The following is a 5357-nucleotide window of genomic DNA, read 5'->3' as shown; positions in this document are numbered from 1 at the left end:
TGTTTGTTTTCTTGGCAGTCCATGGTACATTCAATACTCTTCTCCAGCACTCCAACTCAAAGGCGTCAATTCTTCTATCCTCCCTAGTCATTGTCCAACTCTCTGATGCATAACAAGTGATTGCAAATACTATTAATAATATGTTATATAACAATTATATATTGTCTTATATAAGCTATTTTAATATATAGAATGCATATATTAATATAATGTATAATATGTATTTAATATGATAACACATTACATATAACATTATAGCAATAGATTATATATATTTTATATATATATGTGTATGTGTGTGTGCATATATAAATGTTATTGTTATATATTGTCAAATCAGAACCAACTCATAGTTGACCCTGCCATGGGTTTTTAGAGGCACTGAATACCACAGGAGGAGTTGCCCATCTTTCTCCCACAAAGCAACTGGTAGATTTGAACCACATGCTTTGGGATTCGCAGTGCAGCTCCTTACCATTCGACCACCTGCACAAAAGAACAATTATACATATAGTTGACTGTAGTTGTACTCGATGTATGGTGGTTGTTATATGCTGTATGGTGTTGAGCAGGAATCAACTCAGAGTTATACTCCAGCAGATTTCAGAGGCTATAAATCACATAGGAGATTGCCCATCTTTTTCCACAGAGCAGCTTGCAGAGTTGAACTGTGTGCCTTTGGGATGGCAACATAATCCCATATATATGTGTATGTGCATGTGTAAATATGCAGAGCTTCACTGGTTTTGCTTCTGTAGAGAACCCAACCTGAGACAACTACTGTCTGCAGTTAGGAGTCTTCAAAAAGAGGAGCTCCTCCTTGATATTGAGCTTCTTCAGAGATTCTTTCCACAGACGTAATAGATTTGTTTCCTATGCATACCATCAAGTGAAATCCATGTGTATAGCCTGCATTTGTTTCTTATAAAACATATTTTCGGTGAGTAAGTTGTTAATTGTGCAAAATTCTACCATTCTACCTCCAGCTTCATTTCTGTCACCAGGTCCATGTTTTCCAACTACTTGATCCTGCTTCTCTGTTCCCCACTTTTGCATTCCAGTCACCCATTATTATTATTTCATCTTGATTACTTGTTCGATCAATCTCTGACTGGTTGAAAGTTGATATAAGAAATCTTCTATTTCCTCCTCGTTGGCTCTGGTTGTTGATACATATATTTGAATGATGGTGGTATTTACAGGACTTCTTTGTGTACATATGGATAATATTATCTTGTCACTCACAACACTATTTTTAAATGGATCTGGAAATGACATTTTTTACTAGGAAAGCAACTCCATTTTTCCTCACCTTTTTTCAACAAAATTAGTTTATTATTCACAAACATCCCATTGCTTCAAATTCCTCTGCAAAGACCAAAATGTTTTCTAGGAGAGGCCCTTTGGACCTTAATTCTTTTTTTTCCCTATAGTTATATTTTATTAATTTTCATAAACATTTACAGAGATTTTGGGTTTCCATTCATTCATTGTTGCACTATTCTCTCTACCCTCCTCCCAGTTTGTTCTTGTCCAAATGCCACAGTGCTTGTCAAAGCCAGTTCTGATTAATCTTCTTTGTCAGTGTGTCCTTTGCCATTCCCTATCACTCCTCCCTGAGAGAGACTTCACCCTGAGTCATAAGGAAAAGGGGATGGCGTATTCTCTTAGCTACTTCCTGCTGAAAAGGGACGCTGTAGGTTTCAGGGTGAAGATCTTCTCTCACTACTCTAAAGGGCCCCTTTGGCAGTAGGAAACACATAGACTATTATGGAGATTGATTTTGGAATTTAGATGCACTCTTATTGATTGTGCTTGGCTGTACATGTTCATATCCTTGAAGATGTATCATGGGGGTGTTGCAACCTAGAAGACACAAATTTGACTAACAAGTTATAAGTACATGAGTCCAAAAATTATGGAAAAGTAAAAGAAAAGATTCTTTCATTGTTTTACAAACCCTCCCCCAGGTCCCCTCCACCTTGTAGCCCTCACTCTAGTCTCCTGTGATGACAGAAATACCTAGTTATATATCTCTTTTAAACAGTTTTCTCCCTCCTCTGTTTCAGTGCAGTATACATTATTGAACCCATCTTACTCAGTCTCTCCCCAACCCCAAGGACAGTCCCATTCTACAACAGTGGCATCGTGTAATATTTGTCCTTTTGTGACTGGGATATTTCACTCAGCATAATGTTCTCCAGAGTCAACCATTTTGAATAATATTGCATGAGTTCCTTGTTTTTTAATGCAGCATAGTATTCCATTGTGCGAATATACCACAGCTTCTCTAGCCATTCGTTTGTTGATGGGCACTTAGGTTGTTTCCAACTCCTTGCTATTGTGAACAAAGCTGCAATAAACATGGGTGTGCATATATCTGCTTGGATGTCAGCTATGGTCTCTTCAGGGTATATTCCCAGTAGTGGAATTGCTGGGTCAAATGGTATCTCTATTTGCAACTTTTTGAGAAAGCGCCATACTGCTTTCCACAGGGGTTGCACCATTTTACACTCCCACCAACAGTGTAGCTTCATTTCTTACCATTTTCCTCCTGGTTCTCCCTCTGTGCAGAGCATAGCCAGCACTCCTCCCTATTTTGAGGCCTTTGAACCTGCTGTTCCCTATTCCAGAAAGCCTTCCTTATACCAATCCATCTTTCTTTTCCTTATATCTTTCAGCTGAAAATTTGGGCAAAGTTCTTATTTCTTCTTATGATTTCCTAGAAGAGTTTCTACTTCTAAGCCAGCACCACAGTTTGTATGTTGATAGTCATTTGTGTTACGATTGTATTGGCGTTGATTTCCCATCTCTAGTTAGGTAGTTGATGGCATGATGACAAGTAGCCTTTTCTCGCTAGTATATTTCTTGTAGCCACAGAGCTCAGGTACATGATAAGAGCTAAAGCAATGCTTGTTGAATGAATATTTACGTTTAACAGTGGAATTGAAGGGTCCTCCATTCACTCTATGATGCTACCTTTCATTCTGCCTGTCATTCTACCTTTAATCATGAGTTTAGGAAGAATTTCAAGAATATATTTGAAAGAGTATTCATCCCCTGGTCTGGAGTATCCCAGGACAAAGAGTTGGGATTGTGGTTTGTTTGGAAATAAAGGAATGGCTCCAGAAGGACACACCAGGCAACATGTTGCCATCAGACTCTTGGATTTGAAATAAACATTCTCTTTTCTGTTTGTAGCCTCCTCTACTTTTAGAGAGGGTGCAATTTTGATTTTGCCTTGTCTCTTCCTCAGGCCAGTTGTTCTAATTTACAGAATGATACTGGTAGACTTTAAAGAGACAAAATCGTGCGCTTGAAAACAGTAGCCAAGTTTTTTTTTTTTTTGAAGAAAAGGAAATGTGGAGTGTTTGGGTAGCAGTTGTATATAAAACCTTGTATCAGTTGTTGAAAAGATTTATTTTTCTAAATATTGACTTACTTAATCATGAGAATTTAATTTAGTGATGATTCATACTTTTTTTAAGTTTCCTACAGAGTGCAGAAATTGTCTAACGGTATACAAGCAAGATTCTGCTGAATATTATCCAGATATGACAGCACATCAACAGAGAACTGCCTGAAGTGCAGGCTGGGCTCAGAAGAGGCTGTGGTACTAGGGATATTATAGCTAATGTTAGATGGATGTTGGCTGAAAGCAGAGAGTACCAGAGGAATGTCTATGTGTCTTTCATTGACTATGCAAAGGCATTTAACTGTGTAGATCACAATAAATTGTGACTGACTCTGAGAAGAATGGGAATCCCAAAATACTTTATTGTACTCATGAGAAACCTATACTTGGACCAGGAGGCAGACATCAGAACAGAGAGTAAATACTGCATGGTTCAAAATTGGGAAGGGTATGCACCAAGGATGTGTCTTATCTCCATATCTTTTCAATCTGTATTTGGAACAGGTTATTAACAGAGACTGGGCTCTATGAGGAAGAAATGTGGCATCAGGTTTGGAGGAAGTTTCATCAACAATTTGCATTATGCTGATGACATGATAAAACCCTGCTTGCTGAAACTGAGGAGGACCTGAAGCACTTGCTACAAAAGGTCAAGAACTGCAGCTTTCAATATAGATTGAAGCTGAACATAAAGAAAATGAAGATTCTTACCGGTGGACCGATGATGGAGAGTAAAGAGATTGAGATCGTTGATAGCTTCGGTTTGCTCGGCTCTACAATCAACACTCTTGGGACCAGCAGCCAGGAAGTTAAAAGACAAATTGCATTGGGAAAGTCTGCTGTCAGAGGCCTCTCCAAAGTACTGAAGAGCAACGATGTCATTTTGGAGACTAAGGTGCACCTGATACAGGCCATGGTCTTTACAATTACTTACTATGCATCAGAAAACTGGACAATAGATAGGTATGATAGAAGGAAAATTGATGCCTTGAGTATACCCATGGACTGCTAGGACAACAAAAAAGTTTGTCTTGGAGAAGGTGAAGCCAGGCTGCTCCTTGGAGACAAGAATTCTGAAGATTAATCTGACGTACTTTGGACATGTTGCAAAGAAGGACCAGTCCTTGGAGAGGGACGTCATGCTTGGGATGATGAAGAGACAGCACAGGAGAGGAAGACCCTCGATGAGGTGGATTGATTCAGTGACAGGGGGAGTGGGGATAGGTGTGTCAGAGACAATAGGATTGGCTTGGGATAGAGCAGGGTTTAGGACATAGGGTCGCTATAAGTTACAGGCAACTCGACGACACATAACAATGACAACCCCTGGAAGAATGCTTACATCCATGTTTAAAATCTAAAGATAAACTTCTAAAACTATCTCTAGCATTAGATGACAAGACAGTGCATAGGTTTTATAAGACTGTATGTTAGCACTTGACTGGTTCTAGTTAATGCTTGTTGTGATTCTGTCTAAAACGATTTTTTTTCTCTCACTGATGGTTGTGTTTTGTCCTGATACTGTCTTGAAATTTATATTCATAGTACCCTACAAGAATACTCACAGGCTATCCATTTGTTCATTTGACCACTTACATGTATCAAAGTTGCCTTGACAATAAGAGAGATGCAAATAAAAAACCACAATGAAGTACCATCTCACTCCAGTAGCAGTGGCAAAATTTAACAGGACAGCAAGTAATAAATGTTGGAGAGGATGTGGAGACATAGGAACTCATATATTGTTGGTCAGATTGCAAAATTGTGCAACCACTCTGGAACACAGTTTGGCGTTTCCTCAAAAGACTAAACATAGAAATTCCCAGAATAACTGGGTCATCTTGGAATGTTTTCTGAGAAAATGAGAACTGAGGCCCAATGGAGACTTGTACACCAATGTTCATAGCAGCATTTTTCACCATTGAAAGAACATGGAAACAGT

The sequence above is a fragment of the Elephantulus edwardii genome, unplaced genomic scaffold (genome assembly GCF_000299155.1).
Source record: "Elephantulus edwardii isolate Elephantulus edwardi_28Jun2011 unplaced genomic scaffold, EleEdw1.0 scaffold00264, whole genome shotgun sequence".
Taxonomy (NCBI): Eukaryota; Metazoa; Chordata; class Mammalia; order Macroscelidea; family Macroscelididae; genus Elephantulus; species Elephantulus edwardii.
The sequence above is the reverse complement of the archived record's forward strand: the minus strand, read 5'-3'. Positions refer to the sequence as shown.